The sequence below is a fragment of the Ictidomys tridecemlineatus genome, chromosome 8 (assembly GCF_052094955.1).
Source record: "Ictidomys tridecemlineatus isolate mIctTri1 chromosome 8, mIctTri1.hap1, whole genome shotgun sequence".
NCBI classification, from domain to species: domain Eukaryota; kingdom Metazoa; phylum Chordata; class Mammalia; order Rodentia; family Sciuridae; genus Ictidomys; species Ictidomys tridecemlineatus.
This window is the reverse complement of record NC_135484.1, coordinates 101,692,422-101,718,889: the sequence shown is the minus strand read 5'-3', so window position 1 is coordinate 101,718,889 and position 26,468 is coordinate 101,692,422. Positions and strand designations below refer to the sequence as shown.

The 26,468-nt window shown below is 34.0% G+C and overlaps 1 long non-coding RNA gene across 3 annotated transcripts; it reads right to left on the bottom strand.

Moving 5' to 3' along the window:
* Nucleotides 1-2,468: 2,468 nt before the first annotated feature.
* LOC144366184 (uncharacterized) lies at nucleotides 2,469-24,831 on the bottom strand. Of its 3 annotated transcripts, XR_013425112.1 has the most exons (6): nucleotides 24,623-24,831; nucleotides 22,954-22,993; nucleotides 21,112-21,200; nucleotides 17,446-18,156; nucleotides 12,106-12,227; nucleotides 2,469-6,495 (listed from the first exon to the last, which is right to left on the bottom strand). It is a non-coding gene; the product is annotated as an uncharacterized LOC144366184 (long non-coding RNA). The 3 variants fall into 3 exon arrangements; XR_013425111.1 differs by lacking the exon at nucleotides 21,112-21,200 and having other exon boundaries at nucleotides 24,623-24,830; XR_013425110.1 differs by lacking the exons at nucleotides 21,112-21,200; nucleotides 22,954-22,993 and having other exon boundaries at nucleotides 24,623-24,828.
* Between the last annotated feature and the right edge of the window lie 1,637 nt (nucleotides 24,832-26,468).

The window sequence follows — 26,468 nt, the reverse complement described above, 5'->3', positions numbered from 1 at the left end:
AAAGCGAGGTCTGAATAAAAGCACTTAGTTGGGTTTAGATTCTTGTAGAACCCACCTCAAATGATTTTATCAGGCTGTCTATGATTGTATTTTATTAAATATTCATGCTTATGTACCATCTCAATTATATTCATACAGAAAAAATCTACTATGTGTGTTGCCAGAAAAGAAAAGGTGAAGTATAACTGTGGGGGAAACATCTTTTATAATATTCTCATACTGTGAGTCTATTACAAGTGCAAAAAGATTAAAGGTACAGTATAAAGGTGTGTATTTAAATGACTACAAATAACTGTTTAACTGGAGCTACCTAGGGTACATTACTAGCCCTTAAACAATCAAAGGCTATTGCTGCAGGCAAGGTCCAAAACCACCTGCTTATATAAAAAACTTCAGATGACAGCATTGATATTATGCATGTATGTTGATATTTCTTGAAACAACGATTTTTTTTTTAATTATCTCTCCAAAACTGACAGAAGGCAAACAGATTGAGACTTAAGGCTGTAATTCTGCTACCAACTCATCCTTTTGCCTTGGGAAGAAATGTGACAATTTCTTAGGATGTCTCACAAACCCTCTACCCTGTTGTTATCTACAAGAATTCAATGTTGGGAATTTATATGGTCATACTTTCATTCATAATGAATAACCCCAAGCAAAATGTCCGCATTTTTCAGTTACACTATTATTTTAGATTTTTTCAGCAACCAGAGGAAGAAATACATATTACAGAAGAATTATTAATTCATATAAATATACCTTGATAGCTAAAATATATTTTTGTTAAGAAATCATTATTGATTTCAATATTTGTCAGTGGGTTATGACTCCAAAATTAAGGAGAAATAATTTACACCCAAGGGATAAATATCTGTCAAGTTTCCAAATATCTATTTCTATAATTTGCATGGCAATTTATAAGAACCGATTGAAAAAAGCTTAATTATAGAATATAAGACACCAGTGAGAACACGGGGAATAATGATGTAAAAGATATCCCTGAATTTGGCACATTCTTCCACCATGAGAGCTTTTTCTCTGGCAAGGCTCTCAGTAATACCAGTTACCCCAGACAATGTGTTGTCACATATGGTCACTGTGTAAGTAATGTACATCACATCCAAGCCATGCATCATTCCCCACCCGCCTCCCTGTGACTTGAGGCCAGTTAGAATATAGGTCTTGAAATCCAAACATTGAATATGTCAAAAACATTTCCATGAAATACTTTAACAACGGCTCAAAAAGGAACCACCCATCAATTATGAACAACAGTTTTAGACTTTACATGACAGGTAAAGCCATTTCTATTGGGTTAAGTACCAAAGTTTGGGGGTTTGTTAGAACAATTAGCAGAACTTCAGTTTATTCATCGGTATCATTTCAGAAATTAATAACATTCTTTTAACAGGAGAAAAAAAGAATGTGGTCTTCTTCAAGAACAGACACTCTGAAGCACCCTTGATCATTTCTTGATCAGAGTTAATAAACGCAAGTTCTACTCAGACTCCTTCCTATGTTCAGGTCTTCTTAGTCTACTCTCCAGCTTTTCTTTTATGGTATCTTTGCTAAAACTTTATTTTATATCCCTATATAAACTTCACAAACCTAGATCCCTATCCCAGGCCTTCTTCCATATAAATCCAAACTCCTTTCACCCTTAAACAATGACAAACGAACAATGATAAATAGATGTAAATGAAATGACAAAGAAAATGAAAATGAGAGGAATAGGAAAGCCCAAATTGTCATCACTAGCACTGACTGAGTGTGCCCAGATGAGATGTGCATTTGTCCCATGCAGAGCTCCATCTTTGTCTCTTTCTCCAGATCTGATGTCACACATTCATTAAGCAGGCCACTATTGTATTCAAATTTCTTTCTTCCTGAGTGGGAACAAAGTAACTTCACCAGCATTTCTTACTTCAGCATTAAGGTAGGGTTCTGTTTTTTTGTTACTGATATTCTGCCTTAAGTGCCTTGGGAGTCATGAGTCAGTTTTCCTAGTGCCTGACAATCTTGGAGTAAACAAATGTCAGCAGGGAGAACAAACATGTAGGATGAGGGGACATTTTAGCTCCTTTCATCAAACTTACATTACCTGCTTTGTAGCATACACCGCCCCACTACCAAAAAAAACCAATAATCTGAAAGGAAAAACAAAACAAAGAAAAACATGTACTATAGCTTCATTAGCTGTGGAAATACTTTGTCTGATGTACAAAGGCAGTGGCACTTTCAAGATTCTTCATGCAAAAGTAAGCATGGTGGAAAGGGACTGGTCTAAAGAATATTAATTATAGATCATTGATGATTGATAATATTGGAAACACTTATATCCTTCAAGGCAGCTATTACCCAGAGTGCTTAAATGATAAGACTATATATGTGTACATTTTCTAGCAAACAGTATGCTCTTGTTTCATACTGACCCTTGTTGTGACCAAGAGACCTGATAAGAACAATTAGTGGAGAAAAAGTTTATTTGGCTCACAGTTTCAGAGGTCTCAGTCCATAGATGGTGGACTCCATTGTTTTGGGGCCAAAGATAATAGAACATCACAGCAAAAGTGTGGAGGGGGAAAGTGGCTCAGGACACAGCAACAAGGAAGCAAAGAGAGCTCCATTCACCAGGGACAAAACATAAAGCCTCCAGTCCCATTTCACCTGGCTACAGTTACCACCCACTTAATCCATTCAAGTGGATTAATGCACTGATTAAGAATCTCATAACCCAATTATTTCACGTCTAAATTTTCTTGCATTGTCTCACACATCAGCTTTTAGAGGATATCTCATATCTAAATTATAACAGTATTTAATAAATAAATCAATTATTAAAAACATGAAACCACTGTCATAACTAATGTGAAACAGGCATTTTCTACTATTTATTCTATGTTAATATTTTGGCAGAAAAAAATACATGGAATGAGGACAGGGCATGCATAGTTTTTATATTTATATTTACAGAAAAATTTCCAAAGGCTAAAATCCTTAAGGAATACAAGGCTACAAATAATTTTTACTTAATTCCAGATTAACAAGTTGTTTTTTTCAACACTTGGGAAAAAAATTTTTAAAGAGTAGTTGTTCAAATTTTTATTACAGGAAGAACAGAATGGGCATAAGGGATTGTTTTCCTAAGGACTGAAGGTTTTGCATGACTCAGAATCATCACTTTAAAAATGTAAATGATATCACTTTACAAAATCTGGAATTCCAATATGGGCAGTAGTTGTGGACTTTGGAGACAATAAATATTTGGTTGATTATGTTCAAACCAAGGATCACCTCCTAGAAATTGGTTTATCTGGGATATAAATATTTAACATTGTGAGTTCTTGTGATTTATTTCCTTATCTTTAGAAATAATTTCAAATATACACAAGTCTCATATGCAGCATGTTGATTTAAAACCTTAATACTTTGCAATTTTTAATAAAATATTACATGGCGATTTTAACCAGCTCATCTCTCCTTACATGTAGTTAACAATTGGAAGATGTTTCCTTCCAATCATACCGAAATACTTTACAACACACTGAGGTAACCATACATCATATATACAATTGTTTATTTTAAAGTTTTAAAATTACATATGGGTTTTTGGTCTGAAAATTTCTATTGTGAAAGTGGTTTCCTCTGAATTTTCTGATGACTCTCGATGAACTTATATATTCTGATTTTCTCTTATTTTTTCCTCCTCCCTTATATTAATCATATTTATTTCCTACTTTTTTTTTCTCTGCTAATTAGGGGTATATACTTGGCATTTCTATGCTCAAGTGGTTGCACTCAACATTTAACAGATTCCTCTACCTTAAAGTTAACCAGCTTCACTACCAGGGTCCCGTCTTCTTTTTGATTTCCCTTATGCAGAAGTATCTTTTAGCATATCATTCACTGAGAATCAGTATACAGAAAATCATTTTAGTTTTTGTTTAGCATATTTCCACTTCTCTCCTAAATGATAACATGAAAGTTTTATCCTGCAATGCTATCAATTATTTTAAATGTAATACTGATTTGTGTTTTGACCATTAGTTTTGTAGGAAAGAATTTTGCATTTAATATGAGGGCTTTGGGGGAGGGGAAGGGATAAATCATCTTTTTTATTTCTTTTAGCCTCTACATTTCTTTGGTGTTTTTCAGATTCCCAATGACTCATCCAGCTGTTTTTAAATACATTGATTTAAACATGTGTTTACTCTGAGATTCTTATATTTCAACACTCATGAAAATTATCAGCTATTTTATCTACATACTACCTCTTCCATTTTCTATCCTTATCTCTGGAAAATGTATTAGATGTGATGGAATTCATCATTCTATTGTTTCTTAATCTTATTTCTTTCCATTTCTTAATCACATTTTCTACAATCCTATGAGTTCCTCAAATCTGTCTTTCAATTCATTAATATTCTTGATATTTAACTAGTTCTTTTAGTCAGCTTCTTCACTGCTATAATCAAAGGACAATTTTAGAGGAAAAGTTTATTTTGAGGCTCAGTTTCAGAGGTATCAGCCCATATAGATGGCCCGACTCTATTCCTCAGGGCTCAAAGTGAAGCAGAGCATCTGGGAACATGGCACCAAGAAATAGAGAAGCTCCTCTCCAGGAACAAAACATATACCCCAAATCATGACCCCAATGCCCACCTCCTCAAGCCTATTATTATTATTAATCCATATTAGAGGATTAATTCACTGATTGGGTTAAGGTTCTCAAACCAATCATTTCACTTCTAAACATTCTTACATTGTCTCACACATGGGCCTCTGGGGAACACCTAATATCTAAACCATAACAACTAGTACATTGCACTTCTTGGTACAGTTTAGTCTGAAGTAAGTTTGTACTATTCTGCTCTTTCATTATGGCTTATGCGTATGGTTTGTTTACATATAATTTGCATGTTTTATCACTTTAAATACATAATCAATACTTACCTCTCATTTTCCTACTGTCTTAAATTCCTAATGTTTAGAAAAATACAATTCCCCTTTAGTATGCCTGTTTACTGTTTCTCCTATGTAATATTTCCTGATGCATTTGATAAAATTTTTGTTTTGAGATCATCTGCAAAGAGATGGTTGTTTCCTTTTATATTTGGTCTTGGTGTTGTCCTTGTTAGGGCTGTACAGTCCTATTTTAAGTGTCCTCTACAGAGACATTCTGCATTTACTTTTGTCATCTGACAAATATCCAAGGGCATTACTGATAGAGCTAGTTTCTATATTAACTTTTCAGCTTAGATTTATGTTTGTTATTTTGTTCAAGCATTAGTTCTTCCATTCTTTTTTTTTTTTTTTACACATCCTTTTTCTTCCAATAAGAGTTCCATATAGGGCCAAGTTTCAGAGGGGTAGTTCCCATTTACCCAGCATTTTCAAAGGTATATAGGCAATTTGGTTTCACTCATGACCTTGCACGAGCCCTAGGCCATGTTACTTCCTACAACCAGGGCTTCCCCAGCCCAGCCTCTGCATGAAAGCCAGTGTCTCAGTCCCCTGAACACTCCTCACCCAGCCTTTGCTCATCTGTCATTGCATCAATGTGAAGTCCTACTATTCTCACTTCCAGGTGTCCAGTGGGATTCCCCCTCCTTCTCTTAAATTTTCATAAAATTAATGTTTTGCTTGTTTTATCCAGCATTGCTATGAGTTTGTGGCAATGATTCCATGTAAATTTAGGCTACCATGACTCCAGGAACATAAGTTTACTGTCCTCTTTTCCCTAGTATAGTATTATAAAAAGTTTTATCAGCAATTTACTCATTTCTGTTTGTTTGGGAAAATGTTACAACAGGCAACTTTTCTTTTAGAATTTGATCCAAAATTCAAGAAAAATAAATAAGTGATGCTCTCTATTATGTTAGTACACAATATAAACTAAAGAAATACATTAGCATTTGCCATGAGATCATTTAAATGTGTTTGCAAATGATCTGATAATGGAAATGTGATTTACAACACAAAGAACTTCTATTAAAAACCACAGACTTAAATGCATTGCACTGTAGGTCTCCTAGACTAGGTCAGAAAGAAAGAGCAAAGTGGTAGGTCTAAAAAGCTACTCCCAAATACCTTCATCAGATGGAGACTTTGGTAATTATGGTTAAAAAAAAAAATCAACTCCTACTCTTCATCATGATGGTCATTTTGTCCATGTTTCTCCTGTGATAAGTCTATTTTAAGTACTTCAGTTATTTGAAGACACTCCAAATTCACAGAACTGCAGACTTTCCCATTCTTGCATTTCCAGACTGTGCAAGGAGATCCAGCATTTGTCCATATTGCAACACTAAGTCTAGAAACACTGGAGCTGTCCAGGCAAGTTCTCCTGACTTCACAGGCAAAGTTATTATCCAGGCAAGGGTCCTTGACACAGTGAGGACAGCACTCCCCTTCCAGCAAAGCTTTGTAGTTACTTATATAGACAATAATGTGCATGCCAAGCACAGTAGCACACACCTGTAATTCCAGCAGCTAGGGATGAGGAGAAAGGAGGATCATAAGTTCAAAGTCAGTCTCAGCAACTTTGCCAGATCCTAAGTAACACAGTGAGACCCTGTCTCAAAAAATTAAAAAGGGCTGCAAATTTGTCTCAGTGGCTAAGAGCCCTGGGTTCAATCCCTGGTACCCAAAAAGAAAGACTAGTGAAAGAATAAAATATCATCTTTAGTGAAAGAAAACAAAGAGGAACTTACATAAATTATATGAAATTCAAAGACATGCAAAAGTAATTCATGGTGACAAAAAAACAAACAGTGGTTGCCCCTGCCTGTTGGGGGTTGGAGGGGGCAGTGAGATAAAAAATTGGAAGCCTGGAGCATTAGGAAGTTTTATGGAGTAATACAAATGTTCTCTACCTTCACTGTAAAATTAGTTATATCAGCACATATATTTGACAAAACATAATGAATTGTTCAAATTAAAACAATACATTTTTAACTAAGGTAAAAATGATCAGATCCATGAGCAATTAACTCTTACGGGCAGTTGTTTTAAAATCTTAACAGGCATGACATGGAAAAAAATGATCACTCCACTCTTTTTCTGGATTTTCCCTTTGGCCTGAGGACCAGAATGAATGCTCTTTGGAAGCTTCATCAGGTTTATATAAATTAAAGAGCTTATATAAATTGTATGAAAAATTACACTGTAAAATTAGTTATATCAGCACATATGTTTGACAAAACATAATGAATTGTTCAATTAAAACAGTACATTTTTAACTAAGATAAAAATGATCAGATCTATGAGGCAGCTATTTTAAAATCTTAACAGGCATAACATGGAAAAAATTATTGCTCTAACATTAGTCCACTCTTTTTCTGGATTTTCCCTTTGGCCTAAGGACCAGAATGAATGCTCTCCGGAAGTTTCATCACATATTAAAGTTCTATACTGCTTCTTGTGCCTTCTAAAATACAGCATAAATCAGCCACAGTGGTGCATACCTGTGATCTCAGTGATTGGGAGGCTGAAGCAGGAGGATTGCAATTTAGGGAGACCCTATCTCAATATAATATATTATATTGAGATAGGGTCTCCCTAAGTGCTTAAGTTCTTAAGTGCTCTGGAGTTCAATCTCTGGTACTCAAAGAAAAATAAAACACAGCATAAAATTTTAAGCTATTTTTACAAATTGTAGTTAAAGAAATAACTCCAAAAGAATCACATTTTGTCCATATTTCTCCTGTGATGAGTCTATTTTAAGTACTTCAGTTATTTGAAGACACTCCAAATTCACACAGCTATTTCATTCTTTCAAGTGAACTCAATTGATATGCCTCTTTTGTTGCTAATACTTCAGATTTTAGTTGACAAAGCAAAGATTATATTCATCATATACTATCAAGATTATGAAAGGTGAACTAATAGGCAATACTGTTGTCCGTGTGTAAAACAGAATCCAGCACAGCTTGTCCATTTGTAGATCATGAGTTTCTGTACTGTCATGAGGAAAATCAGGTGGGTTTTGTCAACAAATACAGCACACCTGACATGGGTATTTCCAGCACACAGGGAACAGAGATTTGCTGAATGCTGTCACTTTTATACAAGAGTCTCTCATATCCCTGTAAAGTCAGTGGGAGCATAATAGGAGCATTCTCTCCAAGGAACTGGTCCCTTCACACAACATCATAGCAGATGCAGAAACTGACTGAGGATCCTTGCCTACCTTTGCAAGGAACCACATGCAAGGTAGAACATGAAAAATATCAATAAAAACACAAGGACAAATAACATTTGGTGATAAGGCCAGGTCCTTAGTTTAGTCAGAAATTTAGAAAAAACTTTCTTCAAAATTTAAATTATACCCCATTTATGTATGAGGTATCATAGTGCATTCTACTGTCATGTATAACTAATTATAACGAATCAAAAAAAGAAAGTTTTAAGAAGTTTGCACCCCAAAAAATTAAAATTAAAAAAAAATTAAGCCTGCCTCTGATGCAAAGATAAAAGTGGTTTTTGTTTTGATTTGTTTGTACAATGTCTCATTACATCAAATAAAAGAAAAATAAAAGTGAAAAATAGGGCATCCCTCTTTTTTCTCCCCTAATAGAGTTCAGCAGTCTGTGCCCATTTCCAAGTAAGAAGTCAATAGTACAAAATGAACAGAGGTGCATCCATGCCCTGTCTCCCTGGGGTAATATTACCTTCATTTATTTCTCCCATTACTGCCTTAATGTTGGTCACCTTTAAATCTCACCTGAAAATGCCTGTAACTTGTCTTTCTTTTGCAAGCTTTTGTACCTCCCAATGCATTCACTATTCAGCACTCAAGACATAATGTTGTACACTGCCACTTGCTTACAAACACCCACTGAAAACTTCTGATTGCTGAGGGTCCTGTGTAAGGCCATATGACCTTAACACAAACTATTCTGCCAATCTTCCTTTTAAAAAAATGCTAAGATCAAGAGTATTGAGATTAAGTGGGTATCTTTTGATAGTAGAGGAGGTGTCCTTTTCTGAAATATATAGGAGTGACTGGTTTGGGCCAATAAGCAAATGATAAAGTCCCTTGGAGAATCTCTGGGCAATCTTGTCCTCCTTGAATTGAAGAATATGGAGAACAAACAGAAGGAAGATGAGGAGGAAGATGGGAGAAAGAAGAGAAGGAATAAGAGGAGGGCAAGGAGAGAAGAGAAGAGTCAGGAAAAGAAAAAAAAGGAATGGAAGTTAACAGTAGGAAGGAGGAAAAGAAGAAAACCAAATAATTTTTTAAAAATATATTGTCCCTCCAAATGAGAAATTATATCCCATCTGATTCAAATGTTAAAAAAATAATTAATATAACATTTTAAAAAATGTATTACCCCACTATCTCAACTTCTTGCTTTGGAAGTAAATTGTCAATGTGTAGTAGGTGGAGATTTTGCAGCTAACCTGCCATCTTCGGTGTGGAGGTAGAAGGAAATGTGGAAGTGCATCTCAATGTTTTGACCTTGTCAAGTTGGTGGAGAAATCTGCATGACTCTGATGCCTCCCTGTCTCTCCAGGATACTGAAGAGTCTTCAGGACCATGTGACACTTTTTGATTTGCAGTTCTGGGGATTCACCCAAATCCTTGCATATGCTAGACAAACACTGTACCACTAAGCTACAGCCCCAGTCCTCATGAGCTAATTTTTACTTCAATATACACGTGAACTTCTGGGCTGGGGTTGTGGCTCAGCAGTAGAGCACTTGCCTAACACATGTGAGGCACTGTGTTCAATCCTCATCACCACATAAAAATAAATAAAATAAAGGTATCATCTACAACTAAAAAATATATATTTTTAAAAAATTATACAGATGAACTTCTTTTCTACCTCAGGGTCTCTGCCTGGCTGCAGTATAAAACACTACAGGGTACACATTGACCACATAAGAGCGTTAACTCTCATTTGGATTCTTCACATATTCATATACTTGTTACATTAACGTTCCAGCAGTATCTTGAGAAAGAACCATCATTTTCTATATCACACAAAGTGCCATTTGGACTACAGTGGCCTTTGCATTTGCTCTTCTCTCTGATGGAAACACTTTCGCTGGAATGCACTTAGATTTTTTTTTTTTTTAATCCTTCGGCCTTCAACTGAAATATCACTTCCTCAGAGAATCTGGGAATGCTACATACAATGACAGTCTATTTTCTCACAGCTTAGTGTGACATTTTCTCATAATCCTTATCAATTACTAAAATTATTTTATTTAATAGCTCTCTTTCTTACTTGTAAGAGCCATGAGAATATAAACTATAGCTATCTTTTTAACTCTTGAATCACCAGTGACTTGCTCAAAGTCTGTCCAGGCACTCAATGTTTGTAAATGAATGGATGGAAGGAATGCTGAAGGAAGGCAGGAAAGCAGGAAGGCAGGAAGGCAAAAAGACAGGTGGGCAGGTAGGGAGTCGGGAAGGAGGGCTTGTTGAACCAAGGTACCCCAGTGTTTTGCAATAACCACTATGGTAGTATAACATTGCAAAGGCACAAATAATTTCAGGAAGGTCTCAGAGCACGGAGGTTTTTACCAAGAGTAAATCGGTGTATGTTTATGTATTGTTTAAGCAAAAACCAAAACCAAAAAACAAACAAAAAAAACTGCAAAGAAAAAAGAAAGCATGGAAATCGTATCTTAATCTATGGCAAGAAAGTTAGTAAACTATATCCAACTGGTAAATTCAAACATCTAGAAGCTCTTTTCCCATGGTATTAATAAGCATCCCTACCTTTTCAATCTTATCTATGAATCTGAATATTTGCTTCCCATCTCCCATAGTTTATAAAATATGCACGTAACAATATTCTTTCTAAATTCTATTTCTAATCTTACCAAAGCTAAGGATGTCCTGTTTAGCCACTGGTTTTAGCAATCAACAGATTCATGTCCTCTAAAGACCTTGATGTACAAATATCAGGGCCTGACTTGGTGAGTATTTTTGGAATGACAAGGCAAAGGTTTACTCTTAAAGTTCCTCTTTTAATTAGATATCTTTATGTAAACTGATATAACTGTTAAAAAAAAAAAAAACAGAGGATTGAACCCAGGGGCACTTAATCATTAAGCCACATCCCCAGTTCTTTTTTTTTTTTTTTTTTTTTTGAGACAAGTCCTCACTAAGTTGCTTAGAGCCTTACTAAGTTGCTGAGACTGGCTTCAAACTTGTGATCCTTTTGCCTCAGCCTACTGAGTCTCTGGGATTACAGGCATATGCCACCATGCCCAGAGGGTTGAGACTTCAAGCTTTTTACTCAGAGAACCCAGAAGGTTCAGTGTGATATTGTCTATTCTTCTAAATTAAATACACTCCATAATAATGTATTTTTTCTCACCTCCACATCTACACCATTTTCTGATCACAAAATACATACTGAGTTGATCATCACTGCTGACCCCTGCCTGGTGCTGGCCCAGAGCTCCCAATGTCTTCACTACTCCATGTTGACTGCACACTTACACTCAACTACAGCCCATTCATTCTCCACAAAGTAAAAGTGAAGATGGCAAATATGTCATCCTGCTGTGTAAAATATCACAACTTCCTAAGATCTTTAGAATAGTAACAAGGTCTACCTGAACTGGCCTAACTGGCCCCTGGCCACCCCCAGCCTTTTTCTGTATCTTCTTTGCCTCACCCACTGATCTGCTTTCAGTTCTAAGGTTAAGCACTTCCAGCCCTAGCCTTTGGGGAAGGTGTAAGACTCACAACTCTACCCAAGGAAATCATCTTTAACAAGCCTCTCCCGCAGCCTTCAGTGCCCCAGTTCTTTTATTATTCTTCAGGTTTAGGACAGATTCAAGATTCATTGAGGATTTAGGACCATTCATGTATGCAATGTCTCAAAACTCCCTTTGACACAATAATATCACTTTACTGACTAAACTGAAGCTCCCATTGTAGCATCTTATCTCATTACTAAACTGTCTATATAGAAGCTACTTCATTTGTCAAATAGGAATAATAGCCCCTGAAATTCAGGTTTATTATACAGCTTAAATGAATGTGCATATTTGCATATGTGTGTGTTTACATACAAAATCTTATTAGGCATAATGCCTAGCAAAAAGTAAACAACCAAAGAGATCCATACAGACCTGCCAATACAAGAATATTTTATTGCTTCTTCTGTATTTTTATAATTACTGTCCAGGCTATCTTCAACCCTTTTCTCAGCCATCCATATCTGAATGCTATTCAGATCCCTGATTCAGTGTATCTGAGGGAAACAAAAGAAAATTAAGGGACTGAAAAATTAAAAGACAATGAATAAAAACATTACCAAAACCAACAAATTAGCTACCTTTCTTTTTTTATATTTTTTGAAAAACATTTTTCCAAAATATATTTCCAAAATACATTCCAAATATATTTTTGGGAAAATATTTATGTGATGGGTTTTTGCTTTATCTTTCCTCCATGTTCTGCTAATTGGTTTCAGGCAAATTGGTTTGAGATATTTTTTTGGTTGTGTTTTTTCTTTAATCAAAATATGGTCATTAGCCTGAACCATTGGTTTGAGATGTATTTAGTGTTGAATTAATTCCTATAGCCAACATTTTATTTATTAGTAACCTCATGTCCTCACAGGACCAGGACTTTTCACATTTGTATCCTTGGACTCAAAAAAATGCCTGACGTCATGAATCACAAAAAGAAGGGCTGCTGAGGGAAATAAAACAAAATCTTGATTAAAATTGCTAACAGCTATGTAAACTAGTCTAACAAAATCTTCCTCTTTATTCTACTTGCCTTTATCATAAGATCTTTTTTTTTCTCTCAGTGCTGGATTGAACCCATGGTCTCATACCTGTCAGGTAAGCACTCGACACTGAGCTACATTCTTAACCCCTATACATTATATATATTACACATACATACGTATATATACACACACACATATATATATATGTATACATGTATGTGTGTGTATATATATAAGTATATATAAAACATACACATACATATATATAATAAAACAGGGTCTCACTAAATTGCACAGGCTGGACTTGTAATCCTCCTGCCTCAGGCTTCCTAGTTGCTGGGATTAGAGGTATATTCCATCACATCCAGGTACCTTGCATTTTTTCAAATACTTTAATGATTTTTATATCATATCAAGGAATTATATTTACTCTCACAAATATATCATTCACTTTTTTTCTAGTTGTCTGAAATCATTTTTGAAATGACAGTAGGAACAAAAAGTGATAAATGCAATTTTGGTTTTTTGGTACTGGAGATTGAATTCAGGTGTGTTAACCACTGAGGCACATCCCCAGTACTTTTTTATATTTTATTTTGAGACAGGGTCTCCCTGAGTTGCTTAGGCCCTCACTAAACTGCTGAGACTGGCTTTGAACTCAAAATCCTCCTACCTCAGCCTGCTGAGCCACTGGCATTACAGGCATGCGCCACCATACTCAGCAATAAATGCAATCTTGTAAGAGCATGAATGATTTCCATTCTCAGTGCTTTTCTCCATACAAAAATATATTGTAGGATTCATAGTATAAGTATTTCTCTCTCCATTCCCCTTTTGTATTTAAATGAAAGTTCTATGCTTAAATATACACCATGTAATAATTTAACCATTTCACTAAACAAAAATATAAATCTCAGGCATATAGTATCACCCCCAAAAAATCTGTCCATCTTACAGATGGACATGATTATAAAAGTGAATTTTTCCAGTTTATCTATCTGTTCATTCAAGGTTTGAATTCCTGTCTAATATAGATTTTTATTTTCACTGTCCTGAAAAATATTATTTAAATATCTTCTTCATCTTGAACATTTCCTGACTCCGTGAAAAGATGTGAATCAGAACTCCCATAAATATTTCTCTTCCATTTTACTTCACAAACTTCCTTGTATTACATTTATGGAATGATCTTATCTTTTCCCTACACTCCACCCTAACTAAGTCACCCAAAATGCAGGGAATTTTGACATCTGATTTTGATATTATCTTTCACGGGATCTTAAATTATACCTTTAAACTATTAAATTATCAGTAACTGAATTGAATTGTATATAAGACATATATTTTTCTATCCAGCTGCAGGACTACAAGTTTTTATAAAATCTGTCATGAAAATAATCTTGTAATCAAGTAAAGAAAAATTTTTGTAAAATGTAGTACCCATCTGATAAGTCAGAAAATAATAAGCAGTACTGGCTACTATCTACACTTTTCAATCCATGATTTGTGTCTCCTCTTTTTCAAGAAGCATCTGTATCTACCACAAACCTTTGAGATGAGAATATGGGAGACAAAAGCAAATATATGTTGTCAATACCTCAAACTGCAAACACCACCTATGGTATTTGACTGACATGACATATACCTTTAACAAGAACTGTCTTACAGAGACTACAGAAAAGTGAAAGGCAGACAGACTTCAGACAGCAACTTAAAATGACTGACATTATTCTTCTGACAGTTTCATTTGACTCTAGCTCAAGTCAACTTATCTTCCTACTGCATAGGTTTCTAATTTATGAGTGACTAGCATTTTAGGAAAGGAAGAGGAAGAAGGGAAACACTAGTAGAGTTTATGGAAGCAGAATAGTGGAGTTCAGCACTTTAGGTTTTTCTAGAAATAAAACCTAATGTTTCATTTTAACTTTGGATCCATATAAGAATAGTGGAGTATGTGATGCCAAGTGAGACTGATTTCCCGTTTAGGTTTTTTTTTTTTTAAGTTTTTTTGCCTACACTGTGTGAGTTATGACTTCAACCAACATATACCCTGTCTCTGGAATTGAGTACTTACATGATCACCATTTAGCCAATCAATTTGCTCCCTTCTCCATCAGTGAGGAAGCATTCGGTACAGGGAAAAACATAATAAATGATTATGACCAAGTTCCAAGTTATTTTAGCAGCTCCATAGTTTGAGTTGTGGAAGTATCTTTAATATTTTCTCAGGTTTTCACTCATAGCCATATGACTACACTCAAGGACAGAAGGAGGAAGACATTTTCTTTAGTCATCTCACCTTTTATCAGGGAGACAAAACTCTTGCACAAATTTCTCAGATTTTTGTTTATGTTTTGAGAGTTACTTCTGGTACATATCTAACTTTGGTTTAAGAAATAGAAAACCAAACATATGGTCTATTCAGCTTCTATAATGAAAGGAAGATGGAGAAGTCAAGGAAAATAGAGATTGTTGAGAATGACTGTTGGGGAACCATGCAATATTATCTGCTAAATAGTCATGGTGACTATGTCAAATATAGATTGGAAGCCAAGCCAGCCAATGGAACACAGGTCCAGATTTTTATTAGAGATATGGTGTAAATTCTCTTAACTGATATGCAAGTAACCATTTTCTGACTTAACTTTCATGACTAAGTAAAACATAATGACTGAGAACCATCTACACTGTATAATGTTTATCAATATTAATGTAAAGTCATTATTGCTTCTCAAATTTATCACAATTATAAAATTCTACTAAATATTAAATACAGTAATGAAATGTCGGGGGAGAAAAGTGTTACTTTTATGAAAATTTGAATGTTTTGAAAAGGCTGATTAAAGAGTATCTTGAAGAATTAGATATGGATGAGATATTAAAATTGTGAGGGGAAATTATAAAAATGCATAAAGTTTCTTTAGTCTGGCTGCTTTACAACTTTATGTTCACTTTAAATATAAATTAAAATTGAAATTATAGATGTTTCATACATTGGAGAAAGATGAACTTTGAATGAATGATGCTAAAAAAACTGGATATCCATAGTGGAAAAAAGAAACTAGACATCTGTCTCTCACCCTAAACAAAAGCCAACTCAAGATTGAGTAAAGACCTAGGAAAAAGACCAGAAACTTTACAACTGTTATATAAACCAGAGAAAACACTACAACATTCTAGGAAAAGGCAACAAATTCCTCAATAGGACTCCTAAAGCTCAGAGAATAAAACCAAGAATTAATAAGTGTGTCATCAAATCAGAAAACATCTCCACAGCTAAGAAAACTACTGACAGTATGAAGCAAGAGCCTATAGAACAGGGAAAAAAATCTTTTGTAGCTACTCTTCCAACACAGGATTAATACCCAGAATATATAAAGAACTCAAAAAAAACTATACACCAAAAAATAAATGCATAAATAACCCAATCAATAAATGGACAAATTAACTAAACAGACACTTTTCAAAAGAAGAGATAGCAATGGCCAAAAAATATGAAAAAAAAATGTTGAACATTTTCAGCAATCAGAGAAATGCAAATCAAAACTGCACTGAGATTTTATCTTACTCCAGATATGATGGCAATCATCAGAAATAAAAATAACAATAAATATTGGCAAGAATGTGGGGCAAAAAGAACTCTCATACAATGTTCATGAGAATGTAAATTAGTATAGCCAAAATGGAACTCAGCATGGAGGTTCCTCAAATGATTAGGAATAGGAAACACCATGTGATTCAGCTGTACCATCCCTTGGTATTTATCCCAATTAAATATATATTATATATGCATATCCATGTTTCTATCTCTAAACATACCCTTCACTTTGAAGATATACAGGCATACTAATGTTTATAGCAGCACAATCCACAATAGCCAAGTTATAAAATCAGCTTATCTGTCCATCGAAAGAATAATTATGTCTATATATACACACACATTAACATATATACATATTTAATAAAAATCAAATACCATAATATAAACTCCATTGTGTATATGGGCATATACACACAATGGAGTTTTATTAAGTCATAAAGAAGAAACAAGTATGTCACTTGCAGGAAAATGAATGGAACTAGAGAGTATGATGTTAAGTGAAATAAGTCAGAAAGTGAAAGGTCTTATGTTTTCTTTCTACAAAGAAAAAAAGAAAACAAAGGGTTTTGTGAAACTTGACGGGGGTATGGGCTAGAGAAGAGGATTGTAAGGAACAGTATTTGGTAATGAAATTGTATTATGTGCATGTAGAAATATGCCACAATGGAATCCACCATTCTATATAATTATTATGTGTGCATAAAAAATTTGAAATTATAAATGTTCACTATAAGATTTGTACAAGAATAAAAATGTGGAGTTCTATTCAGGAACTCAGGGAAAAAATAGATTAGGTTTAGTTTCTCCTGAACAGATATAAAGAAATAATATATTGGTTTCTTCTTGTTGTTGTAACACATTAACATAGTTTAGCAGCTTAAAGCAATGCAAATTTGCTCCCTCATAGATCCAGAGGTCAAAATGTAAACTCAAGATGTTGCCAGGACTGCATTTTTAAAAAAGCTTTCTGGAAGGATCATTTTCTATGTTGTCTTTGGCTTCTAAAACTTGTCCACATTTCTTTGCTTGGGTCCCTTCCTTACTTCATGCAACCTATTTTAATCATCACAATTGCTATTTCTGACTGACATCTTTCTCTTACAGGGACCATTGTGATTGCATCAGGCATACCTGGATAAGTTAGAATTATCTCCTCATCTCAAAATTCTTAATTTAATCACACTTGCCAAGTCCTTTTTATCATATTCATGAATCCTGGAGATTACAATACAGACATCTTCAAAGAGGTCAGCATTCATCCTACCACATTCTCTTTTTTTAAATCAGGTACAAGTAACTTTTCATCTCTTTCATTCACAAGATTTCTGAAGAACACAGCATAGAGGTTCAAATGGATGATTCAGGAGGCAACAGAGTAAGGATTGCTGAAAGTGTTGGAAAATATTTGAGAATATATTTCCTATTTATCATATTACTTGTATCTCCATCTTTACACATGGTGAGCAGCAAATTAATAATATCTGTCATGTGTCTTCCATGTTGTGCCTGCATGTGTGTGCACATGCACATACATATATCACATTTTTCTTCAGTATTTATCATCATTTTTCATTGGTATCATACTTGAGAAGCTTAATCTCATACTTTACTTTAGACTGGAAATTAAGAAAAAAGGAAGGTCAAATCAGATGATTGATGGGTATGTTTTTCAACCCATTAAATTATTTCTTTCTTAATGTTGTCCATCTACAATCTTGAAACTAGCAAGCAGAGCAGTTCTCAGACAAGGGAGCAGTTTGTCCTCCATTCTGGTTCAGATGCTAGTTTGCAATAATTTTCTGAAATCCACAGAGGATGTTTTGGAGAGAAGCTGTGAGACATCTAATCAGAAAAAAATAATAATAATAATGGTTAGTTATATTACAGTATAGCAGAAACTCCTGGGGGATATTGCAGAAGCCCCAATGGTTGATTCATTTAAACAGGGTTGAATAAAGCAGAGAGAACAGGTATCAGGAAATCTCACATTAGAAATTCTTGAAATAAGCTCAAAATGCGTTTCTAATTTCTGTGATTTTTACTTTTTGTAAGTATTCACTTATTTTACTTTCTCTACTTCTTACATTCTTTAGTTTTATATTCCATGTCCACCAGCATCTAAGACTTAATTATGTTTTACTATAAGAACTGAGTTATGGACCTAGGTAACATAAACATTCACAAAATGCAAGTGGAAAGTATTTCAGGTTCCTTAATGAGTCCTGTTTACTTGCTAGGTGTAAATAGATGCCATGTATACACTAGGCCCCGTTTTGGAACATTATGAGCCAGAAAGTTGCCATAGCAACCTCAGTCGCTGATAACCTCCATGAGAAATGAATTCCCAAAGGTGTGGAGTCCTTGGCAGTTCACACAGCACTTTTAAGCTGCAAAAGCACTAATTATTTATTACAATCATGTAATTAAATAGGGATACTAATATTATCCTTATTTCCAATTATAAAATCTTCTTATAAAATCTTTTAACAAGGTTAAAAGGCATGTCCAGGGTCACATTAACAGGTAAGTCTCAGATTCAGAACTCAAAGTCATGTCTTCTGATTCTAAGAGTCAGCCTACTATGTTTACACTAATATGTTTTAAAGGTGAAATTTGCCTAATGATCTGGCTAAATATTTGCTTACTACCTTAAGGTAAACTTGTCTAGAGCTGGTGATTTGTGGGGCGCATATCCTTCCTTGATAATTTTCATCCTAGCAATTAGCCACATGACACATGAACAGATAACCCCTGAAGATCCAGTGATCTAAGCCTCCAACACTTCAAATACTCTGGTCCCATGCCTGAATTAAGGCTTTCTCTAAAAGAAAGGAAATACAATTATTTCAATGGAATCTTGAAAAGAAGAAACATTAAAGAGATCTGAACACTGAAGAGTTGATAAATGTTCCATATGTGAATTAAGAACCATCATACACAGTATCAACCTACAACCAGTCCCTATGAATCCAGGGTTCTCAACTGAAGGTCAGTTAGTCTCAGGTGCTATTTGGTCATGTCCAGAAATACTTCTTTCATCTGGGGTGGTATAACTGGCAAAAGGTGGGTAGAGGCCAAGGATGATATTAAATATAGCATAGTACATACGATAGAGCCTAAAATAAAGACTCATTGGGCTCAAGATATCTATAATAAAGCTGTTGAGAAACCCTACTATAAATAATGCAGAAATTTTTGTTTTATTGCATTTTCTTTTATTATAAAAGTGATTCTTGAAATTAGTCTAAAATTTTAGATTATTTTTAAGAAATTACTCAATATCACTTAAATAATCATAGAAACAAATAGTTAAACAGAAATACAGAAATACAGAAAATACAGTTAAGCAGAAGAAAAAAATAGCACCAAGTCACTTTTGATCCCCAAAACCTAGTGACAAAGTATAATTATATTATACTTTCCTATAATTTGCCAGTAGAGTGTTAGTAATCCATTATGTCAGTAAATCAAGACTTGCCTCATGGTTTTTAATGGTTGACTAGTATTCCATTTATAAATGTAAAAATTACATTAGTCTCTTATGAGATATTTAAGCTTATTTCTCTTAGTTATGAATAGTTTTGTCATGAATATCTTGTATATAAATTCTGCTTGAAATGTCCATCTTTGGTGTATTCCTCAAGTAAAATCTTCAAGTTAAGATATGTGCAATTTATTTGATATGGTTTGCTAAATTTCACAATGATGTGTTAATGAATGTTTTTAATTTCTGAGAAAAAAAAATTCATGATCCTTAAGTTGTATATAGAGATGAATGGTCTGATCTCAGGGAGAATAATAATCCTCAATTTGTGGAGCTAATGAACAAGTTGTTAAATTGCTGTTATCCCCACTTGTAGTACTTCAAGTTAATAAAGTCAAAAGGATGAACTTCATTATGTATGGCCATTTAGGTCCTTCTTAACATGAATGAGAACAAGAGCTCAGCAGAAGTACACATTGAATATGAATGTAATCCTCTCAAAAAAATTTGAAAACATTGGGTACTATGCTAATTTAACTGTTTTTAGGATGGGAAATTGAGATTTTTTTTTTAATATAAATTTTAAGTAAAGCATATCCCTATAATATTGGATGATGTGAGAATACCCAGACCCCTAACATCTGGGTTATACATTTGAAAAAAAAAATCAAGGAGAGAAAGAATCCAAGGAAAATGTCAAGGCTTGTGCATTACTTTCATTTTCCAAAGCCAGAAGGAAAATGCCACTATGGCAGCAAGTAAAAATATTTCGCATTTTTCCCCTATTTGATGCCTGTTTCATTGAATATTAGAAACATACTTATGAAATGAATTTTAATGCATTTGCTAAAAATTAGCAGAGAGATAGGTTTTCAGCTAATTAACCTATTCTTTAAAAAAAGGCAGTAGGGAAATGCTTGTTAATGTTTAAGCCATAAGATACACAAAAACGCAGGCAATATTTTATCATGACACCCAGGAGACCCATGTGTGACACAATATAGAGTCTATGTGTATCTCACTCTCCACAGGAACTAATTTTGAAGCACCAGAATGCTGTGAATTGGCTGTAAAACAATGTTGAAGAAACTCAACATAGAACAGAAGGCACACTTTCCTTAGGAAGAATGCTGATAAAATTTTAATGAACTAACATGTTGTCATGGGGATTTGTTGCTATTCATTAATTCATTGTGCTGTTCCTCTATAGTTTTGCTGAAGTTGAGTGACAAATTGTCAAGTAGATGCTCTGGTGGTTTACATTGCCTCATTGATACCCTAAATTTAGGGGGTAAATTCTTCTGGAGACTTACCCCATTGCATGTGGGGTAACATTTTTCAGCACCATGTGCACTCGATTGTATTTCAAATGAAACTCCATCTCTAGGGCAGGCCTTTGACTCTGCAAACAGTAGAAATAATCACAGAATGATTGACAGCTCTGGTCACAGATGGGGACTACCACAGAGCCAGGGCTGGGGAAGGCTCTACTATATAAAATAGTGAACCGGTCGCTTCTGAATTAGGATAAAATTCTCAGTGGAAAATAATGATTCAATCATAAAATTATAGAATGCCAGAGCTCAGAGGGACCTCAAAATAAGTCTTTCATTTTGCAAATAGGAAAACGGACAAGACCAGGAAGGAAAAAGAGTCATAAAGATTGCAAGTGGCAGAGTAAGAATCAGAAACTACATATTTTGGCTTAAGTCAATGTTGTCATCTTAACCCCTCCCTTAATTTCTTCCCTTTCCTTTTCATTCCCAATGGGTTTTATATTTTCCCCTGAAATTAGCCCTAACAGCAAAATAACCATATCCATGTGGTACAGGATCATAGCCAGAGAAGAACTATCATAAACTGATAATTTTTAAATGTAAAAAAAATATGGCATGCATCATCCATATGTGTATTAATTTAATTTTCCAAGTCCTTGATATGATGCTGTAGGAAGATTTGGCAAACCTGTCCAACACTTTATATATTCCCAGGCAAAGTTCCACACCCAGATTGTGATAAGCAGATGAGGATCACTGGCAAAAAGCACAGACCAAGATTTTGACTTGAGATGTGTATCCTTATGATGATCCCAATTGAAGAATCTTGATGGGATTTGGTTCCCACTTCTGTGCCCCCACTTGTGCCTCAGCTGAAAGGAGGAACACAGACTGTTCTGTACTGTGGTGACTGTGCCATTGAAAAGCAATCTGGCACAAAATGTTCATGTCATATTTGCAGAAGCAGCCAGAGTACAGGAGATGGAGAAGTTTGTTTGGTTGTTTGATTTTTCTTTTAATCATATTTTCCTACCACCTGTTTCATGTTTGAGGACATTAGTTTTACATAAATGTATTAAGTTTTCATTTTGCAGAACACTGAGGAGACTCAAATCTGTAATATGCAAATACACTAACTATCCAAAGCAAAGTGTTAAACAGAAAAAAAAAATAAACAATTCACCATTTAAGCTCCAATAGTTCTATTGTCTGTTCCAAATCATTGCTACTCAAAAGTACAGCCATTGAACCATCACCTTGAATATGATAGAAATGGGGACTCTCAGGCCCCACTCTAGACTCAACAAATCAGAGTCTGCCTTTTAATAAGATCCCCAGATGATACATATGTACATGAAAGAGTGAGAAGCTCTAGGCTACACCACATAATACCAACAGAGTACCCTACATTTATAGCTAATATATACATAACACAGCTCAAACAGACACTTACTATATCTTTACCTTTCTGTGGTTCCCTGCAGACAAAAGTAATTATTACTATATTGTGTTTTTTTTTAAATTCTATTGATACATCTAAAAGCTTGTTTAATCATGTAGATAACAAAAATAATTGCTTTGCTTGGCTTCTTACAGAAAATTCCAAGCTAGTATAATTCCAATACATTTTTATTTACTAATGATTATGCTATATTCAAGTAATAATAACAGGTATCCTTCACTGGGAACTCCAGATATGCCAGGCATGGTACTATGTAGACCATGCACATTATCTAATTGAATCTCCTTTATAGTCCAAAGATGTGGATCACTTTGTGGACAGAGAAATTAAAACACAGAGGTTAACTACTCTGAGAATATACCATTAGTGTGAACTAAAAATAGAATCTGAACCCATAAAAGAGATATGTAACTCACATTAGTTTTTGATGAAGGTATTAACACTGGAAAACATTGCCTAGACCAAAACACAAATATTTATTATTAAAGAATTAGTCTTCAGGTAAGACATGCTTCTTTATTTATAAAAATCAATAATTACATGACTGCTATGTCTGTAACGGTGTTATTTTTAGAAAAGCAATTTCTAATACCAATTACCAATTTTAAATAAGATTTAAAGTCCTCCAATGATTTAAAATTTATATCCTTTGATTTAGTAATTTTACTTTAAAGAATCTATTTTAAATGAAAACGTCTAAAATAAATCAGAAATGAGTCATTATAGTCTACTTATGTCTTTTCAAAATTAATATGAAAATCAGCAGTAGAGTATTACTTAAGCACAGTATAGTATATACTTATCCTTATATTAAAATGTCATGTCATTAAAATTAGTTTACAAGGAATTTTCCATGTTGTGAAAACATTCATTAAATAAACAAACAAAATTACATATAGACAATATATACATGTATATGTGTGTATATATGTAGAAAATGTAATATGCCTCCAGAATGTCAGGATATATACACCAAAGAAGAAAATACACCACATTCTAAAAGTATCTGAATATTTATATTTTTTTTCATTTTTATATTTTATGGTATTGCTCAACTATGCATTATTTCACAAGTAACAATTTCTCAAACCAGAAATAGATATGTTCTGTATTCATTAAACTTCACAAGCCAGATCATTGAGATTTCACAAAGTACCCTTAAATTTCAATTTAAATTGAAATGCATTTACAAAGTAGGAATTTTGGATCATTCAGCATTTTCCCAAGTACTACATGTAAATATGTAAATAGTCTTATTTGTATGAAACCAACAAGTGTTTATTTGAAGATCCCAGACTCAACTTGTTAACTATGGGTTACCATTTAATGTGTGTACATAGGCATATACATATAATCAATATACATATATACATGTAATCTATATACACATATACATATAGTCTATTTCAGATAATAGCATATATTTGAATTAGTACACATTTGAAACAGGTTGTAAACTAGGTCAAAGTGAAAGTATGGAGTTTAGCTGATGTCACTGGAGAGCTCCTCTGAGTCCTACTCAACAATAGGACAGACTTTGCACCTCCTTATGATTTATTCACTTTAAGATGGTTACCACTGTCACTTAAGTCATTTAATTTCTTCCCCCCCAAATCTATTAACAACTGTGAATTGTTCAGAAGCAAATATTCATTGAAATTCTGGATTCCAATAGTATATTTTTTCCTCCTTAAAACACAATTCCACCATGTTAATTTCTCTAAGATTCCTAGTAACTTTAAAAATTATTCTATAAGCATACACATAGGAAAAAAAAATAATGCACCTGGGGACTAACAATCTATCTGTAAACATGGGGCAGGCAAAAAAAAAAAAAAAAACACTAGCAAATTAAGTTCAGGTGATCTGGCCATTTACACTCCAGAATCTTATGTTAGCATAACTTACACAAGCAGTCAAATCCTTGCTTTTTAAATTCAGACCAAAAATAATGTCCAGAGGAATGGATGGCATCTCATTATGTGATTCCAGTAATTAATTTGTTACAAGTCTCCATAAATAAAATAAATGCTCAATGATACACAGACTTCTGTTGTCGAAAGCATTCCCCCCACCCTCTCCTACCTCTCTGGATCCTGACATTATTTCTTGGTTATTGGTTGACAGTTCAGTGCCTTGAGTGTTGCTCTCGCTGTAGGGTTAGCAGGATAATTGACAAACCACAGGGATCGGATCCCTGGATTAGGATGGCCAGACTGTCAAAACAACCATGACAAACTCTCACATCAACTTCCACTGCAAGTCAAGGCTGTGAGGAAAAAATTCACCTTGGCAGGGCCAGATGGGAAGTCTTTAGTTTAAAATATTTCCTACTGCAAAGTAGACTTCAGCAAGGAACAGAAACTATATAATTTTAAAATAACATTCATAGAAAAATACTTCACCTTGGTCACAATTAGAATATTTATTTTAAATAAACATCCCAGAATCTTATTTCACTCATTTAATGTGTCTTTTGAATTTCATAAAATGTTAATTTTTTCTTAGAAGATTGACATAGATTTGGGAGAATTCTATCTGTACTGATAGACTGTGTTTATATATAATATGTACATATGTAATATTTCATAAACAGAAATGAGTTAATCCAATTTTATGCTGTGTGTATAATTTTGTTTAAAAATGTCTTGTAAATTTTAAATCAAATTGATGCATATATGTAATTCATATTAATAAGCAACATGACAAGTTGTGATTACCAATTAGAAGGCTATATACATTTTCATCTTAAGAAGAACAGTTTTGAAATGTTTCAAAAACTCTAACTAAATTTGCCACTTTAAACATTATCTCTAGACTTTCAGATTCCTATCATAGATCTTTGAAATGACAGCTCAAGTGACATCTATTTATAATGCAGGCATATTCTCTGTATGAAAACATAGATTGCAAACCGTTAAAGGGAAATTAAAATGCAAATACAAAAAAGGGTTATTTACTTAGTTCTGTGCCAGCTAACACATGGGATATGGACACCTAGGATTAGAAGGATCCAATTATTTTTAAAATATAAAACTTAAAGAACTTATTCATGCACCACTTGGGTCTTGGAATATGATCAAAATAGTTTTGGAATAGTTAATCAGTATTTTTCCATCAGAGTCAAATTTTCAAAACATTAAAAAGAGCAAGAAGCATGAGCGCATATTATTTACTGACAGACACTTCAGTTTAACAAATACTGAGCTGTTCAAAAACAAGGACTGGAATAGGATGGTATTAAACTCTCAATTTTTATCTTAGAAAACTGACATTTTTTGAAAGTTTCATTAACAGTTGTGAAGAGGAGGAAATAAAAAACAACAAAATTTGGTAGTCCCAACAAATTCCATCTTGTTTTTCTAGTCATATTTCTAAATGTCATTCTGGAACAAAGAGTAAATGTCTTTGTACCTTTTATGTACATTTTGCTTACTCAAAAGAAAAAGAGAATTTGGATGTAGAGCTGGAAGATACAAAGCAAGTAGTGTATTCCAAATACTACCAGAAATTTTCTGAAAAATCATAAGAATGTGATGATAAATGCCATATTTATATACAAATATAAATATGAATTGCTTCACATTATACAGCAAGCAACAGTCACTTGCAGAGACAGTTGTCAACTTATGATGGCATGACTTAATTTTTCACCTGTATAACTGCAAAAGCAATATGCATTTGGTGGAAATTGTATTTCAAATTTTGATCTTTTCCTGGGCAAGTGATATGTGGTAAAACATTCTTGCTGTGCTGGGTAGTGGCAGCCATATTCAGCTACCAGTTAGCCACAAGATCACAAGGGTAAACAATAAACACCCTAAAGCCTTGTGGTATGCTGTGTTGCCAGTGAGGGTTTTTTTTTAATATTTTTGGGGGGATTCATATATTCAATATATTACATGAGATACTCAACATTTCATGTTCAGAA